Here is a 20,129-nt window from a genome sequence, read left to right on the forward strand (position 1 = left end):
TTTTAATATAGTTTGTATTTATTGGTTCCTACCCTTTCTCTCCCCACAGCTTTACTCGTGCTGGCTCCTTCCTAAGCTCCCATCGATAGCCACCCCTCACTGATAAAGAAGCTAGTGTACGGCAAAGCTTGCACACGGTGCAGCCATCATCCACAAGATCGCTCTAATTTTATTTGTTCCATCGAGAGACGCAGCTCTGAGGAGTAGCCTGGTGTCATAAATATAAAGGGAAGGGTAAACCCCTTTAAAATCCCTCCTGGCCAGAGGAAATCTCCTCTCACCTGTAAAGGGTTAAGAAGCTAAAGGTAACCTCACTGGCACCTGACCAAAATGACCAATGAGGAGACAAGATACTTTCAAAAGCTGGGAGGAGGGAGAGAAACAAAGGGTATGTGTGTCTGTCTATATTTTGTCTTTGCCGGGGATAGACCAGGAATGAAGCCTTAGAACTTTTAGTAAGTAATCTAGCTAGGTACGTGTTAGATTATGATTTCTTTAAATGGCTGAGAAAAGAATTGTGCTGAATAGAATAACTATTTCTGTCTGTGTATCTTTTTTGTAACTTAAGGGTTTTGCCTAGAGGGGTTCTCTATGTTTTGAATCTAATTACCCTGTAAGGTATCTACCATCCTGACTTTACGGGGGGGGGGGGGGGTTATTTCTATTTACTTCTATTTCTATTAAAAGTCTTTTTGTAAGAAAAACTGAATGCTTTTTCATTGTTCTCAGATCCAAGGGTTTGGGTCTGTGGTCACCTATGCAAATTGGTGAGGCTTTTTATCCAACATTTCCCTGGAAAGGGGGGGTGCAAGTGTTGGGAGGATTGTTCATTGTTCTTAAGATCCAAGGGTCTGGGTCTGTAGTCACCTAGGCAAATTGGTGAGGCTTTTTACCAAACCTTGTCCAGGAAGTGGGGTGCAAGGTTTTGGGAAGTATTTTGGGGGGAAAGACGTGTCCAAACAGCTCTTCCCCAGTAACCAGTATTTGTTTGGTGGTGGTAGCGGCCAATCCAAGGACAAAAGGGTGGAATATTTTGTACCTTGGGGAAGTTTTGACCTAAGCTGGTAAAGATAAGCTTATGAGGTTTTTCATGCAGGTCCCCACATCTGTACCCTAGAGTTCAGAGTGGGGGAGGAACCTTGATACCTGGTGAGACATGTAGGAAGAGGTTTGTCCAGAGTGGCAGTTATGCTCGGGGTGCCTTCATGGGGAAAATTATTTAGGAAAAAAAGCCTGAGAGTGGTCTGTGTGACCCGCCTTACACTGGTAAACCATTCAAGGGCTAACTGTACCCATAGGCTCCCCAACAGCATGGCATACGTAATCTTCTCAACCAACCGTTGCAGAACACAGCCTTCCCTCTCCACTTCACTTTTCTCTAAGTAAAATAATATTTGCATTTATGAAGCACAGATCTAGGGCTTGATCCTGCATGAGGGTAGCTTGAGAGGCATTAGGAAAGCCACTCGAGGGCAGCGAGCAGCTGCTCAGCTCCATGTAGTGCTACTAGCCAACCACAGAAGTATGTGGTGGCCCCATATGGCACTAGCTGTGCCCCTGCCCCCCACAGGCGTACCCATTTCCTAAGGAGTGGCTGTTGCAAGTCTCATATTCCATAGTTTGTGTGAGGATGCAGCACTCTTGCAAAAAACAGCCCTTGGCTCTGCCTCCTCCACAGCACGGCCCCTTTTGGGTGCTGGGCTCCCATGTGGAAGGAAGGGAAGGTACAATATGCTGAGAACATCACACGGCATACATACTTCCTGTTCCCATGCTGGGGTGTAACAGGGAAACATCTCCACTCTGTGGTCCCCTTTACCCCCTCCCTAGGTTTTACATTGCAAGATTAAGCCCCTAGTTCTACCCCCCCAAAAAAGAAAAGAAAAGTAAATTTGTTTCCCGTAGAAGTAAAGAACAAGAGCACGGGTGGAAGTCAAGCATGAGGCACGACAGAGTAGGGAACTGTACAAGTTCCCCTCCCCTCCCATTCTGAAAAGGCATCATAATCATGACCAAAATTGCCCAGATTATACCAATCCTAAACAGAGAATGTAAATCATATGGGCTTTTTTGGGTTGGTTGTTTTTTTTCGGAGGGGAGAAAGTTGAAAATCAGCAGAGGTGTTTTAACTTGTGTGGTCCAAGACAGCCTTCAGCACAGGCCTTTGGGAATGACAGGCATGAAGTGCCCTGCCCAACAAGAGAACCTTCACTGTAGCTGTCCTCAAGAATTTGCATACCCTATGCCACCCAACTTCTTCTATCACTGCTTCTTCCCTTTGTCTATGTTGGCAGCCCATTCTTGCAGTCAGTCTAGCTCACCTAAGCCTTCTCCAGCTGGTGAAGCATCTTGACTTTCCTGGCTGTCCACGTCCACACATTTTTACCGACTTCAGTGAATAACCCTTTTAAATGCTGTGTTGTGGGCCTAATTATTTAAAGATACACTTTCTGATTAAGAAAGCCAGACCCATGGAAGTTGAGTGCCATCTATTGTTAACTCATAAAACAACAGTTTGGTTTGCAAGTGAAAGGGCCCTTCTTTCCACCTGAAAGTGGCCTTAGCTAGAGCTATCATGAAATCCACGAGAACAATCCTTAAGGCTGCTGAGAGCCTCATTATCTGAGCTGGTGGCTGCCACAGTTTATTTTCCATGGTGCTAGGCTCACATTTAGAGAATAATCTGAGCAAGTGTCTTCAGGCTGGAAATCTTATGAGATCCAGCTTTCTTGTGAGATTGTCAAAACATCCTGGGTAAATCTTGTCCTCCAACATTATGACAATAGTGTCTGGCTCGTATTTCGGTACATATCATGTGAAATTCTATGACACCAACCTCATGCCAGCATTTCATTAACTATCACCTAACTAGCACAGTAAATGTACATGGCACATATTATAAACAGAGTAAGATACGTTTGCAGCCTTTAAATCCACTCATGCAAACACTTACTACTGAGTACAATACATACTACTGAGAGTAATTCTAGTGAAATCAATAACTACTCTCAACACTAAATGCTATCTCAGCTTTCATTAAAAAAAATAGTTTCTAGGGCTCATGGCTGCAGAGAAAAAAAGCACAAACATTTTTGTGGTTTTTTAATCTCATTATTTTTAAGACCATCTCATGATATTTTGGGGCCTGACTCAGGATTTTTGACTGCTGGGAATTGGAAACGTTGCTGATCCAAAACTAACATCTTACATAGACAATCTGAAAGTACCGAAGAAGGAGAGATGAGATACTGGTGTTGCCGTAGGGTCAGATTTAAAGTTGAGTGACCTTAACTAGGCATTTTAATCCTTTCAAGTATTTGGATTTCTTCTGTTTAACTATCACTGTTGTTTTTTGATAACTGCAAAAGTCTTGAAAGGCTGTTTACCCTTACATCAGTAATGTGCACTCTCAAGTTTACCTCCTCACATTTTTTGCCTTGGGTGTTACAAATGGTTAGACAGCGATGTTACACAGTACTAAATAGATTTCAAACAGTGCTGTGGCCCCTTGGATAGCCCCAGAAAGCTGCCCTGACTTAGATACCAGAGGCCTTTGCAGGCTACAGAATTGGGAGGGAGCAAAGGTGGCTTAAAGTCACCATAGCACCTCTGGTCCTGAGCTGTGAGTTTTGTGCTGTGCAGAATCCCATCTTTGGCCTGTAAACACGTTTGGGGGTGACAGTGGTTGTATATAGCTGTGTTCTGTGTAATTTAAAACTATTATTTAAAACACTGTGCTGTCTCCTGGAGACTTTACTTTTGTTCTTTCTTTAGCTGTTTTCGTTTCGCAAAATAAGCTATTTGAGACTGAAAGTATACAGCTATTCTTTGTATATGGAGAAACAGAACACTCGTGTCCTTTAGAATTTGCACAGGACACAGAAGGGGCTCTGTTTTATCCCAAGACTGACATTTTTCTTCAGGTGGGAAGAAAGATCCAATCATGCGTCTCTAAAAGTTAAAGGAGTAATTTGCCTGAAAAGTTAAAATTGTGATAAACAACCCAGAGTCATTCTGCCAGTGGAAATCAAAGGGGTCATGGCTTGATTGCTGGAGACAAGGCAGGTTTTAAGCATAAGCTAAATGAATAAAAGTTGGGAGCTCTGTGTTTTATCAGGGAATGAATGTTCCTGCAGCTCAGGCATTCAAAATTGGATTAACCTGGAAAAGCCGGAACAGGGACAAGATACAGACATAAATGTAATAGGTGCTGACTGCAAGGGCTTCAGGGTTCCTGCATGTCAGCTTTTGCTTCTGCAGTGGAGGTCACAGAAGATTTTATTTGGTGATAGGAACTTAGCTCACTTTAAAAACAAATAAACAAACAAAAAGCCAGCACTACAGAATGAGTTGCAGTAATAGAAAATACCTGCTTAGCAGCAATGAAGGAAGAGACCAGATGTGGATCTCACTGTCCTTTTACACGTATCGCAACCCACCCCTTCTCATTATTAAACCCTTTGGGCCAGATTTTGCATCTACTAAATAAACTTCATGCCATATAAAGTGGAATTAAAGCAGCCAGAAATAGCCACTAAACATTCCCCCTGTGGAGCAGGGCTCCCACTCGCATAAAGTTGACAGAGGCAGTCTAGCCACATCCTGCATCAGCCACCCCCAGCCTAAGGGGAGGGAGGGTGTGCATGTGGCTGAATGGCATTCCACCATGCCTGCTCCTCCATTGACAAAAGGTCCCTTGCAATTCTAATTTGCAGGGAAGCGAGGCAGCTTGGGTTCGGGGCACAGAAGATCACAAAGGAAGCCTGTGCACAGCTGAGAACTCATGAGGTCTCATGAGTCTCAGTTCAGCGACACAACTCAAGACCATGCTTTTCCTCTCAGTGTGAACAATTTGTACTTTAATGAATAGACTGTAGCTGGATTTCTAATTTTGCAAGTTATGTCAAGAATAGCAAAGATAAATGCAGTAAGCATTCTAAATCTCCTCTGCGCTATATCATGTACTGCATGCCGGATAGTAACATGAGGGACTCCATGCTTCTAAAACTGAACTCGCTCTTTACACAGGTGCTGCAACTGCCACTGCCATTGAAACCATGTGCACACAGACTAACTTCCTGGTGCCTCCTCCAAACTCTTCCCTGTTGCAACCTGTGATCCTCCCTCCAAGTTCCAGACAGGTTCCTACATTCAAGAGACAGAACTGATTAGATTTCCAGTGGCCAAGCACCATTTAACAAGTACATATTGCTGTGCCTGTACTCTGTTGTTGTTAAGGTTAATTTGACATCAAGCCCTCAAAGTTCTGATAGACCTAACTCTCCAACTAGAGCTGTGGAAGCCTTTCCAAATTTGGGAGACAAATAGGCTTGCAATTTCTTTTCCAAAAGTCAGAAGCAGATTGCATGGATTCACAAGCTGTCATAAATATAAAGGGAAGGGTAAAACCTTTAAAATCCCTCCTGGCCAGAGAAAAACCCTTTCACCTGCAAAGGGTTAAGAAGCTAGGATAACCTTGCTGGCACCTGACCAATTGACCAATGAGGAGACAAGATACTTTCAAAGCTGGAGGGGAGGAGAAACAAAGGCTCTCTCAGTCTGTGTGAGGCTTTTGCCAGGAACAGAAAAGGAATGGAGTCTTAGAACTTAGTAAGTAATCTAGCTAGATATGCGTTAGATTCTGTTTTGTTTAAATGGCTGAGAAAATAAGCTGTGCTGAATGGAATGTATATTCCTGTTTTTGTGTCTTTTTGTAACTTAAGGTTTTGCCTAGAGGGATTCTCTATGTTTTGAATCTGATTACCCTGTAAGGTATTTACCATCCTGATTTTACAGAGGTGATTCTTTTACTTTTTCTTCTATTAAAATTCTTCTTTTAAGAACCTGATTGCTTTTTTCATTGTTCTTAAGATCCAAGGGTTTGGGTCTGTGTTCACCTATGCAAATTGGTGAGGATTTTTATGAAGCCTTCCCCAGGAAAGGGAGTATAGGGTTTGGGGAGGATTTTGGGGGGAAAGACGTTTCCAAGCGGGCTCTTTCCCGATTATATATTTGTTAGACACTTGGTGGTGGCAGCAAAAAAAAAATGTCCAAGGTCAAAAGGTAAAATAGTTTGTACCTTGGGGAAGTTTTGACCTAAGCTGGTAAAAATAAGCTTAGGGGGTTTTCATGCAGGTCCCCACATCTGTACCCTAGAGTTCAGAGTGGGGAAGGAACCTTGACACAAGCCCCGAAGCTCTAAAAGGTTTGGGTGTGAGGGAGCTCAGTTTACTTGTATTTGAAGCCAACCTGAAGGCAACATTCAAGTTTGCAAAGCTTTGCTGGAACTGGAAGTGACACTGATCTTGCCATAAATCTGATTGTGAGATTTAGTTGAGATGATTTTGTAGAGAATAAAGAAAATCTATTCACAAACTATGCACTTTTACAAATTAACTTGGTGGAAAAGAGGACTTGTAAAAGGAGGAGCTGTGGGGATGGCAGAGGAGGACCATGGTAGAATCTATTTTAGCTTCATATGGCCCCCATCACCATAATGTCAGAAAACCTTACAATCTTGAATGTATTTTTCCCCATCACACCCATAGAGAAGAGCTATTATCCCCATTTTACAGGTGGGGAACTGAGGCACAGCAAGACTAAGTGACTTTTCCAAGATCACACAAGAAGTCTGTGGTAAAGCAGAGAACTGAACCCGTGTCTCCCGTGGCTGAAGCTAGCCACTGACCAGGTATGTGCCTGCATGTCATGGGGCCTGTATGTCACGTATGTGTTTAAAATGAACCATTTAAGCTCTTCCAGAATAGCCACATAAATATCAATATGAATTTAAAACTTGATATATTTATATTTTATATAAATTTGGTATAAAATATATTTAATTATATTTGATATAAACATCAGGGATTTATTCCTAACTGAAAGCTGTTTCTTAACTGGTAATCTTTCATTAAGCATTGAGTACAAGAGAAGCAGTGGTCTTTTAGGAACTGGCAGCGTTTTAGAGATTTACAATGACAGAACTTTTGATTTTCAGCCTACGTGTGAAGGATCTTTAGCCACAGCCTATGACTTTAGCTATGACTGCACAAAGAAGAGGTTCGATCTGTAGATCACACGTGGTCTACAGAGTTGAACTAGTCAGGAAACAATTTTTTTCGTATGGAAAAATTTTAGGTTTTGTTTTTTTTGGGCGGAGGGGGTAATGAAAAACCAAACTCTAGAAAAACACATTTTTCTATGAACATTTCAGTTTAGCTGAAAAGTCATTTTTCATCAAAAAAAGTTTTGAAAAAAATATTTCAACTAACTCTACTACAGAGCATTTGCTGAGGGTCAACAGAGAGCTCAGAGGGGTGCTGGCTCCTCCTGCTTGCTTTCCTCCTATTAAATCTCATTAAAATACATTAAATCCTTTCATAATGTAACTTTTACATTGAAGCAGTCACTATAGTTGCCATAGAGATGCTATGAGATTGTGCATGTGAAGGGATATGTTCATGAGACTCTCTCTGTTAAGATGTGAGTCCTATGAAAAATTTGACAGGTTTCAGAGTAATAGCCGTGTTAGTCTGTATTCGCAAAAAGAAAAGGAGTACTTGTGGCACCTTAGAGACTAACCAATTTATTTGAGCATAAGCTTTCGTGAGCTACAGCTCACTTCATCGGATGCATACTGTGGAAAGTGTAGAAGATCTTTTTATACACACAAAGCATGAAAAAATATCTCCCCACACCCCACTCTCCTGCTGGTAACAGCTTAGAGTGATAACTTTAGATAAGCTATTACCAGCAGAAGAGTGGGGTGGGGGGAGGTATTTTTTCATGCTTTGTGTGTATAAAAAGATCTTCTACACTTTCCACAGTATGCATCCGATGAAGTGAGCTGTAGCTCACGAAAGCTTATGCTCAAATAAATTGGTTAGTCTCTAAGGTGCCACAAGTACTCCTTTTCTTTTTATGAAAAATTTGGGAATCCCTGGCATAAAGTATTCTTGTCCCTTTGGCCCAAGCAGGCAGCCAACATTCAGGGCCTTCCAGGGTTGTTTCAGTTAGGATGAGAAATCAGAGATATGAGTCCAGAATATTCTTTGGTGTAATCTTGTTTATTTACTAAATACATACACAAAACATTGTTTCCCTAAACATAAGAACAGTTATACTGGGTCAGACTAAAGGTCCATCTAGTCCAGTACCCTGTCTTCTGACAGTGGCCAATGCCAGGTGCCCCAGAGGGAATGAACAGAACAGGTAATCACCAAGTGATCCATCCCCTGTTGCCCATTCCCAGCTTCTGGCAAACAGAGTCTAGGGACGCCATTCTTGCTAATAGCCATTGATGGACCTATCCTCCATGACCAACCAGCAATAGGTAGTTACCCTGCTTAGAAATCCCCAAGTCTATTGTTCCATTGATCTCTGTCTCTCTGCTTACACTCAGGGTTACTTTCACCATGGCTTCTCTAGGCTGTCTGTCTCTATTACACTCATGCTGCAAAACCAATATCCTAGCCTCAATGTTTGCAGCCAGGGAAATCCCTTAGTCCATGTGGTTTAGCTGTGACCTGCCATATGCCTTGGGGTGGTCCCGCCACCGTAGTAAAGTTGGGCAGGATTTTCCATTTCATGTGAAAGTCCATGACTGCGAAATTTTTTCCATTCTGAAATGGAACAAAACTGAAAAAACAATAACCAAAAACCAACCCTTCAAAATTGCCTTACAAACAAAATTTGCCCCACTCAAAAATAAATAAATAAATAAATCATTTCAGGTCAATCAAAATATTTCATTCTGATTTTGACCTTTCAAAACCCCCTTTTAAATTTGTTTTGTATAAAAACAATTACTGTACATACTCGTTCATTAGCCCATTCGTTTATAAGCCGACCCCCCGAAGATGGTTAGGTAAAAATAGCAAAAACTGTATGACCCTTTCATAAGCCGACCGTATATTTCAGGGGTTGGCAAACTTTGGCTCCTGGCCCATTAGGATAAGCCACTAGCGGGCCTGGATGTTTTATTTACCTGGAGCGTTCACAGGTACAGAGCCTCTCAGCTCCCAGTGACCAAGGTTTGCCGTTCCCAGCCAATGGGAGCTGCGGGAAGTGGTGCCACTTCCTGCAGCTCCCATTGGCTGGGAACGGCAAACCACGGCCATTGGGAGCTGAGGGGCTCCATGCCTGCAGATGCTCCAAGTAAACAAAATGTCCCAACCCTCCAGCAGCTTACCCTGATGGGCTGGGAGCCAAAGTTTTCTGACCCCTGCTATATTTTAAAAGCTGGCATCACAAGAAACACTCAAAAGTTTTGCTAGAATTATTTTAATGTAATCTAATGAAAAACTTGCGGTTGTTATAACAATAACTGAACAAATATGTATTCACCTTCAAAATTACAGTCAATATTTAAAATCAGTAAATGGATATTTAAAACAAGTAACTTAGACCAATATGAGACTTTTAAAAAGTCTTAAAATCCTTCAAAATCTGAATCAGTCTCTGATTCACCAAACAGTTCATTAACCTCAGCTTCAGTCACAGCTGCACCTGCATTGTCATGGTAGATGTCGACAGTGTCGTCTTCAGACTCAGATTCCTTCTCATCATCAGCCTCTGTTGTGTCATCATCAAATATAGCACCATCTTCTGACCCGTCGAGTGCATTGCTGATACAGCATTTCCTAAATGATTTTTCTGTCATTTCCAAGGGAATGGACACCCATGCATCTTTGATCTGCTGGGCGACCAGATTGATTTCAGGCTTCATAAGATTCCTGCCTTTTGTCAACCTCGCCATGCTTGAGCACATCCATTCAGACCACATTTTGCATAGTCTGTCTTTAAAGGCTTTGTTCAGGCAGACATCAAGCAGTTGTAGAACTGAAGTTAAGCCTCCAGGTATTACAGCCAAAGCAGTTTTCATATTTTTGGCCACATTTTTCACCTCATCCGTCTTGTGTGGCCTTGAACATGTCAAAAACGAGCAGAGCAGGTTTCTTGAAATGTGCTCCTGCTCTCTTATTCCCCACTTTTTCCAGCCATTCAATAGTCCCACTTTCATCCATCCATCCCTTTTCATGTGCACGTATGATGACACCAGCAGGAAATTTCATGTTTTTAGGCAAGGTTTTTCTTTTAACAATAACAACAGGAGGGAGCCTCAATCCATTTGCCAAACACGATAAAACCACCCTAAAATGAATTTTTTCATGGCCAGTGGTTTTAATTAAAACTGTTTTTTCACCAACACTGGTTACCGTTCTGTTGCTCGGGAGATGGAATGTCATCAGTGTTGCATCCATATTTCCTATTTGTGACAGTTCAAATGCATATTCCTTTTGATATTTTATAATAAACTTTTGGAAAGATTCGATTTTTTTCTTCCAGATCTCTTGGCAGCTTTTGCACTTTGTTTGCTGACGAAGACAGAGACCATGACAGTTCATGAAGCAAGTACACCAACCCGCTGATGCGACAAACATTGATGGCTTTACTGACTTGTATTTGTCATCTTTCAACATTTGCAGAGCACACAGACGAATTCCAGTTCTAGTGACAATGTACCCATTTTGTCGACATTCAACAACCCAATTATTGAGACCTTTCTCCAGCTCAGGAAATGAAGTGCACCTCGTTGGACATTTTTTCTTGCTTCTTGGCACATCTTTTAGTGTTGTTTTATTTTTTCACCATTCTCTTACTTGCTTCTCATTGATACAGAATTCACAAGTGGTGCAATAATTGTTTGTTTCTGCATATTCAACAATTTTACGTTTGAACGCTGCATCATAAGCAGACCTTTTTCTTTTGCTTTCACCGTTGTTCATTTTAAATACTAGTGTGAAAATAGATTATTATTATTGTAGTTATAGATTTTGTAGGACTCTATAGGAATGTCACCTGCTTTATCACTTTCAAATTATTATTGTTCTTTGTTTATTTCAAAGCAGTCCTGTAGATTGGCATGTCTGTGGGGATAACAGGCTTTTTCAATTCTATTAGAGATTCCATCTATTCTGCACATTATATTTTCATATTGGCTCAAGACTTATGAGGTCCATTGGTAGAAATGCATGAAGAGATCAAACTACACAGTAGTGGACTGACACCAGTGCTATAGTACTATCATTCGTTGTATTTTTCTGATTGGCTTGTAAGGCATAGCATTTTGTGAAATGCATGGGTCAAATGTCATGCAGATCTGCGGCACTGCTCTTTTAGTATTCCTTTCAAGCCAATCTAGTTCACTAAACAAAGCCTTTGCAACGTTAAAAGGCTGCAGTATTGACATCAATAAATGGGTCGGCAAACTTTGGCTCCCGGCACGTCAGGGTAAGCCGCTGGCAGGTCAGGACGTTTTGTTTACTTGGAGCATATGCAGGCATGGAGCCCCTCAGCTCCCTGTGGCTGCAGTTTGCCGTTCCCAGCCAATGGGAGCTGCGGGAAGTGGCGCACCTTGGCCACAGGGAGCTGAGGGACTCCATGCCTGCAGACGCTCCAGGTAAACAAAATGACAATGTATTATATGTTCAATTCAATGATTCCATAGAGTTTAAAATCATCAAATTTTGGTGTAGATCTGTTTATAAGCTGACACCTGCTCTTTGATGGTCACGTTTTTACCAAAAATATTTGGCTTATGAAGAGTATATACAGTAATTTAATTTCAAAATGAAAAATCTAAATCTTCCTTTCTGAAACAACCACAATGGAATGCTTCAGCATTATCACTTTGTTTAGGGATTTTTTGTTGCTGTTTTTTTTCTTTTCAAAATAAATTTTGTCAGAATCAACATGTTTTTCATAATGTTTCATTTTTGATAAACCAGTGATTTTTATCACAAAAAAATTAAATAAAACATTTCCAATCAGCTCTAGTTTGTAGCTGTTAATACTACGTAAAAGGATTTGATTGTTTCTTCCAATGAGCCTGAATGTATGCTTTTGCAAACACATCGACACTAATGAGATCTATGATTGTCTTTGAGTCATAGAATCACCTGATGGCAACTATTAACACCTTTCAGCACAACAGCATTATTACCTGCAGACAAAGAAACCAAGGCACAGATAGTGATTTGCCTAATATTGCATGGGAAATTTATGGCAGAGTGAGGTGGAGAACTCAAGTTGATCTCCTGCTTCTAAGTCCCAGGCCTTAACCATCAAACCACCCTTCCTCCCTGCGGCAAAATTATCCAAAGACCTTGTTTATTTTTCTCAACCCTTAATCAGGCAATTTACCATAAACCCCTCCAGCCTCATCTGAATAATCCTGACAAGGACTCTATGAGTGCATGCAACTTTGTGAAGAACAGGTTCTTCCACTAAACTTGAAGTTGCGTGGCTGGGCTCTCAAAGCCAGATTTTTGGAGAGAGTCTTGACTGCAAAGTCATGTTCATTATTACCAGCAATATTTGTATTATAATAGCACCGTGGGGGCTCAATCAGGATCAGGGCCCTATTGTACTGGTTGCTGTACAAACATCGAGGGAGACATGATCCCTGTGTGAAAGAGTTTACAAGACACTCATTGCATGTGGAACCAGGTATATGTGCACACAACTAACCAGCATGCGTGTGTAGCACAGCTGCATGCCCCCCCACCTTCTGTTGAAATATAACCTTTAAAACAAAGCTACAGACACATGCCGTTTATATGCCAGGCAAAGTTAGTTACAGTTCTTAGGCACAGTATCAATGGGAAGCCAGGGCTTTAATAAAATCTTTCTCACTTGCAGTACAACTGGGGAGTCAAGTATTAAAAGTTATTTGCTGGCACCAACTTTCACTGAGTAAACACAGGTGTGGAATACTCAGAGGGGTTTCACTATATTCCATTCAATGGGGCGGGAGATTTGTGACTCAGGAGAAACTTACAGAATACCAATTCATTTTCAAACACCAGAGGGTACATTTAAATAACATGAAGGTTGTGACACAAATCCAAAGTTGATAGGAGAGTCTAAGTTAAGACTGACTCTTCCTAATGGTGGCAAAAAACAAGGCCCAAAACATTCACAGGACAGCATATGAACGAAATTCTGTTCTCACCAGCATCCTGCAGCCCCCTGGGGTGTGACAGGTGTAACAGAGGACTGGATTCAGCCCTGCTCCAAAAGGGTACTTGCAGACTTTGGTCTGTTTGTCATAAGGTTCAGAGTCCTCTCACTCACACCAAAGTAAATCCAGGGAGTTACAGCAGCGAATCAGGCCTACTTCTTCTAAATATACCATACAATCAATATGTATTAGGGGAAGCGGAGGAAAGACTAAGAGGAATCAGTCAGAAGTGACATTAAGAAGTGGGGAGAAGATTTTAAAAAGGTGGGAGAAGTGGTGAACTTGGGACCAAAGGACTGGCAGGGAGTGAGTTGCCCAGACCTGAGGCAGTCCAGGTCATCAAGTCAGGCTGTAAGAAACAGAGCCACTGTGACAATGGTAAATCCATACCAAATAAAGGAAACTGTTTCTTTAAACTTTCTTGTGTCTGCGCCAATCCTTTTAAATGGTTTAAGAATCAGTGCATATGGGAAATTAGCCTGAACATATGGACAAAGTCACCAAGAGCAACATCTCAGCACAGAAATAGAGCTACAGTCCAGAACACCAGGGATGCATTACTGCTATTTAAACATAAGGGTTTTGAGGGAAGACACTATGTCTGACTTACTTTCTGTGTTTAAATAGGTTTCTTTCTCTGTAGTATCGCTCACTACTAAAGACATCTGCTCTCAACATTATTAATAAGCCTGCAACCTTGTGTTCCTTTCAAACTCCTCAGTCCTACTGGGTGCTCAAAAAGATATGGTGGCAGAAAAACAAAGTGCCCATTTTGATCATCTCACTAGAAGAACGCATGTCATCCTATCAGACACAGATCTGTACATGGTGACCCTCCTGTTTCTGACCTCTAATCTGGGGCTCTGATCCTGCAAACAGAATAGCATAAGTGTACTGTTGCTCCAGCATGGTGCCCCATTGAAGTCATGTTATCTGGGAATGATGCCACACACCCTGAAAAAAAACTCCATCTGGTACAAACTCCAGAAGCCTGCCTGCGTAGTCACCATGAACGCATCAACCCAATGCAGAGAGTAAGATCTCCATAGGATTGACTCAAGCCACCTGAGAGGTTGCCTTTTTCTCCATGATCACAACCTTCACACAGATACATTCCAGCAGAACAATTAAACTGTCAGCCAACAGGCTGTGTTACTGTGTACTGTGTAGGAGACAGAACGCTCACTGGACATGGACCTACAGTGTGGAACTCACTCCTGTAAGAGAAAAATCGACCTCAGATCTTGTCATGTTCATAACTCAATGCAAAACTAATTCAGTCAATTTATCTTTGTCCCTCAGTAAAGCCCTGATCCTACACCAGTCAAGTCCCTGGTCATTTGCCATTGACTTCTATTCACTAAGGATCAGACTTTTAAAGCTATTTAGGCACTTAAAGCTGCAGACAGGTGCCTAGTGGGATTTTCAAACATGCTTAGGCACCTAACTCCCATTGGACACTTTTGAAAGCCCCACGAGGTTCCTATTTGCATCTTTGGAAGCCTCTGTACCTTGAAAATCTCGTCCTAAAAAACATTTTTCACACATACCTGCAGACAACACATCTTCCCCTCCACACACACTCCCCAAACCTCTACAGCATAACCAAGCTGTTTCTTCTACAGGCTGGAAGGAAGAGAGTCAGAGATTGTTATTACTATTTTTTAATACTTGAGAAGTACTCAGATGCTAGGGTGATATTGGGGGGTCTCATAAGTAGGTAGATAGAACATACCACCATAGTGAGTAGAAAAAATCTAAGATATGGATCTATAATTCAACAGTATGAAACTGAGATTTTAAACTAGGACTGGATTCTGCAGCATATCTGAAGCACAATACTGCTTCAACACTAATCTCCCTGGGAGAGGGATGGCACACTGAGCTGAGCAGCATCCCTTGTCCTGCCCCTGCTCTTTGGGTCATCTATCATCTCCCTTTGCCTTCATTCAGAATACCTTAACCACCGAGCTCTTAACTATGTTTTTAAACCTAGTATACATAGGTGAACCCTTTGGGAAGATGACAACCACCTCAAATATGAAACTGAAAACCGGTATGCAAAATCACTGTGTAAGGCTGTTTCCATTGTTCCCTCCAGCGACTCTGTTACAAGGAAAGCTGGTTGAATTTTTTTGACATTCAAACTTCTGGTGAAACTTTTTGTAAGTCCTCCGCCTGCCCCCACAAACACACACACTCTTCAGATTACTGTAGAGCTGGTGGAAATTTTTCAAATTTCAAAATTTCAAATGAAAGAGAAAAGGAAAAACAGTGAATCACATAGTGAATTTAAATCTAGAGTGTGATGCTGCAGCCCAAAGGCAAAGGTCATTCTGAGATGTAAAAACAGGAGTGTAATATGTAAGACACGTGAGGTAATTGTTCCATTCTGCTCGGTACTGCTGAAGTCTCAGCTGAAGTACTATGGTCAGTTTTGAGCACCACACTTTAAGAAAGATGTGAACAAATTGGAAAGAGTCCAAAAGAGAGCAACAAAAATGATAAGAAGTTTAGAAATCATGCCCTGTGAGGAAAGATTGAAAGAATTGGGCATGGTTAGTCTAGAAAAGACTGAAGGAGGACAGGATAACAGACATCAAATATGTAAAAGGTTGTTATAAAGAGGACGGTGATCAATTGTTCCCCATATCAACCGAGCATAGGACAAGAAGTAATCACTTTAGTTTGCAGGAAGGGAGATTTAGGTTACATATTAGGGAAAATTGTCTAACTATGAGCATCGTTAAGCACTGAAAAGATTATCTATGGAGGTTGTGGAATCCCAGTCATCAGTGGTTTTTAAGAACAGGTTAGACAACACTTTTCAGGGATGGTCAAGGTATATTTAATCCTGCCTTGAAACAGAGGGACAGATTAGATGACCTGTTGAAGTCCTCTCCAGCTCTACATTTCTATGATTATTTTTACCCTCACCTAGTACGAAAACTTAATAAAAACTTTTCAAAAGTGCTCAGCATTGACTTAACTCCACTCCCATTGAAGTCAATGATAAATGACCCACTGATTTTATTGAGCATAATGAGGCTAATGCTGAGCCCTTTTTTGATAATCCCACAGTTAAATTTCAAAATCATCTGGGATAGAGATGGACAAAATTGTTATGAAGTCATTTTAGGTAGGGCCTACCACTTGCTTTTGGTTCCATTGCTTCCAGGTGGAAAGATCATATTCAGTGTCGGTGCCAGCACTCCTTTCATTCAGTCACCTCCAACAATAACCGTAACAATGGATACATCTCTGTTGGGATGGGGAACTCACCTCAGTTCTCTCATAGCTACGGGTAGATGGTTGCCTCAGGAAATCAGTTTCCACATCAATCTGTTGGAACTCAAGGCAGTCAGGAGTGCTTGTCTTCATTTTCCACTCCTCGTCAGGGAAAATCCATCGGGATCTTGATGACAACATGGCCTTTATGTCCTATATCAATAAATAAGAGGGAGAAAGATCCTCCCCCCCCACCCCACCCCCAAAGCAATAAAGCTGTGGAACTGATGTATAGCCCATCAGATCCAAATTTCAGCCATTTACCTCTCTGGGGTTCAGAAAACCAGGAGGTGACACCCTCAGCAGGCTTTTCTCCCAGGACTCTCAAATTCCCCACAGTATATCTCAAAATTGGGGACTTCCAGAGGTGGCTCTCTTTGCTACTTCCAGGAACAAGTAGTATCATCTCTTTTGCTCAAGAGGAGGTCTAGGCCATCCGTCTTTGGGACATGACTTTCTTCTATCTTAGATGAAGGTACTATTCTATATGTTTCCTCTAGCACTGCTAACACTGAGAGTGATGAACAAGATCAGACACAAAAAGTCCAGGGTTAACCTTATAGCACTGCCCTGGCCCAGACAATCTTGGTATCGTTACCCTGCTTCACCTGTGCGTCCACCCAGTGATCAAAACTTCTGATCGTTCCTCATCTCTTCTCCCAAGACGCAGGTCATTTACTTCACCCAAAACTCAAGGCATGGTTCCTCAATGGTTTGCAGGATTAGAATCTATCTGCTCTATGAAAGTATAAGTGTTACTGAATCGTAAAAAGGAGTCAACCTGAATTACCTACCTGCAGAAGTAGAAGAGATTCAACCACTGGTGTCAACACCACTGACTCATGTCTGAATCCTCATTGCTGTCAGCTATCCTGGATTATCTGTTGGATTTAAAGAAATCCAGGGTACCAATTATCTTGATTATGGTTTACTTGGCTACAATATCAACTTTTTATCCTCCAGTAGAAGGATTTCTATATTTGCTCATCCTATCTCTTCACGGTTTATTAAGGGTTTGGGGAACCTCTACCCCTAAGTTAGGAGTCCACTCTAATTTGGACCCTCAACCTCATACTTAGATGTCTAACAAGACCTTCATTTGAATCAGTGACAACCTATTCTTTGCCTCACTTATCCATGAAGACAGACTTTTTAGCAGCTATCACATTGGTCTGTAGAGACAGAGAAATTGGGGGGTGGGGAGGCTGGACAGCAGACCCCCTCACTTTACGGTGTTCTTCAAGGACAAAGTCTCTTTACACCCACACCATAAATTCTTACCTAAGGTACTACTGTATTTCCATCTTAACCAGTCCATTCATGTGTTTTTTCCAAAAAACACATAAGTTTCAACTTCTTTTCATACTTTAGATGTTGGACAGGTATGGGCCTTCTACCTAGCCAGAACTAGTCAATTTTGGGAAGTCACACAGATGCTTCATTTCCATCGTGGACAGACAGGTGTCCACGATCTCTGCTCAACCCCCCAAAGTGAGGTAGCACTTTCTACCAGATCACAAGTAACGTCTATGGCATTACTCAAAAACATTCCAGTACCTGAGATGCACAAGGCCATTACATGGGCTTTAGTACATACATTTTCTAAACACTATGCCTTGATCCATGCCTCCGGTTCAGATGTGGCACTTGGTAATGCAGGCCTGTCTTCAGTTCTGGACTCAATTCCTCCCTCCTTCCTGTGGCGATACAGCTCGGAAGTCACCAGAAGTGGAGCACTCATAGGGGGAACTCATCTCAAAGAACCACAATTACTGCACAGAGTGAGTAACTTCTTCTTCCTTACACAACTAAAAGGCATTTTAATGGACTGTGGTGATACTGGGGTTTTTATGATAGACATGAATTAATGGAAGTGTATTATAGTACTTTATTGTTCAAAAGAAGTAGCACCATAAGCACCATAAGGGTTTCCCTGTAAGAGCTCTGAAGTTCATTCTAGGGTCTTGGAACAGAGAGAGATCAACCATTGCCAAACCCATGCAGTTTCTGCCAGGAACACTTCTTTGGAGGAGCATAGAGGACAGATGTGGAGATATTAGATCAAATTCTATTTTTCGTTGTGATGGTGTAACTTTAGAGCAACTTCACTGTAATGATGCTTATGACCACAGTTGAGCAGGGGGAAGGGGAGAGGAGAGGCTAAACATGAAGTTGAAAACCACTTTTGTGCCAACATAACTCCAAGCACTGAATTCCAAGTCTGTATTTGGACTGCATTTATTGGAAACTAGGGTGACCAGATAGCAAGTGTGCAAAATCGGGACAGGGAGTGGGGGGTAATAGGGACCTATATAAGACAAAGCCCTGAATATCGGGACTGTCCCTATAAAATCAGGACATCTGGTCACCCTACTGGAAACTCTGGCATAACTTTTTTGCATCTTTCCTTGTCTGAAGAGCTACACAGCGAAGACATTTTTTCTCTCTGCCCCCACATCTAACTAATGTTTTAAAACCAGTCTTTCAATGACAGGCATATCTGTCACCTCTGTTTTAGAGGAATCTGTACCTTAGAAGTATGGTTCTGGAAACTATAAATGCATACTTCAAGCCCTGCAAGAACAATGTTGCCATGTATACTATTCTTCGCTCAGAGGAGCAACCAAGCTCTTTGGCAAATAAAGCTTTTACCACTGATGTGTACCTCATTGATGTGGAGAGAGTCGCAGCCGTGTTAGTCTGTATTCGCAAAAAGAAAAGGAGTACTTGTGGCACCTTAGAGACTAACCAATTTATTTGAGCATAAGCTTTCGTGAGCTACAGCTCACTTCATCGGATGCATACGGTGGAAAATACAGAAGATGTTTTTATACACACAGACCATGAAAAAATGGGTGTTCATCACTACAAAAGGTTTTCTCTCCCCCCAAACCCACTCTCCTGTTGGTAATAGCTTATCTGAAGTGATCACTCTCCTTACAATGTGTATGATAATCAAGGTGGGCCATTTCCAGCACAAATCCAGGGTTTAACAAGAACGTCTGAGGAACGGGGGGGGGGGGGGGAGATGGAATAAACAAGGGGAAAGAGGTTACTTTTTATAATGAATCAACCATTCCCAGTCTCTATTCAAGCCTAAGTTAATTGTATCCAATTTGCAAATTAATTCCAATTCAGCAATCTCTCTTTGGAGTCTGTTTCTGAAGTTTTTCTGTTGTAATATCGCAACTTTCATGTCTGTAATCACGTGACCAGGGAGATTGAAGTGTTCTCCGACTGGTTTATGAATGTTATAATTCTTGACATCTGATTTGTGTCCATTTATTCTTTTATGTAGAGATTGTCCAGTTTGACCAATATACATGGCAAAGGGGCATTGCTGGCACATGATGGCATATATCACATTGGCAGATGTGCAGGTGAACGAGCCTCTGATAGTGTGGCTGATGTTATTAGGCCCTGTGATGGTGTCCCCTGAATAGATATGTGGGCACAGTTGGCAACGGGCTTTGTTGCAAGGATAGGTTCCTGGGTTAGTGGTTCTGTTGTGTGGTATGTAGTTGCTGGTGAGTATTTGCTTCAGGTTGGGGGGCTGTCTGTAGGCAAGGACTGGCCTGTCTCCCAAGATTTGTGAGAGTGTTGGGTCGTCCTTCAGGATAGGTTGTAGAGCCTTGATAATGCATTGGAGGGGTTTTAGTTGGGGGCTGAAGGTGACGGCTAGTGGCGTTCTGTTATTTTCTTTGTTAGGCCTGTCCTGTAGTAGGTGACTTCTGGGAACTCTTCTGGCTCTATCAATCTGTTTCTTCACTTCTGCAGGTGGGTATTGTAGTTGTAAGAATGCTTGATAGAGATCTTG

The 20,129-nt window shown here is 41.8% G+C and overlaps 1 long non-coding RNA gene across 1 annotated transcript; it reads left to right on the forward strand.

Annotated features, from left to right (window-relative positions):
* The first annotated feature begins 367 nt into the window (after positions 1-367).
* LOC141985291 (uncharacterized) lies at positions 368-10,572 on the forward strand. Its single transcript, XR_012638901.1, has 3 exons — positions 368-388; positions 6,576-6,691; positions 10,348-10,572. It is a non-coding gene; the product is annotated as an uncharacterized LOC141985291 (long non-coding RNA).
* The last annotated feature ends 9,557 nt before the right edge of the window (positions 10,573-20,129 follow it).

The sequence above is a fragment of the Natator depressus genome, chromosome 1, assembly GCF_965152275.1.
Source record: "Natator depressus isolate rNatDep1 chromosome 1, rNatDep2.hap1, whole genome shotgun sequence".
Lineage (NCBI taxonomy): Eukaryota > Metazoa > Chordata > Testudines > Cheloniidae > Natator > Natator depressus.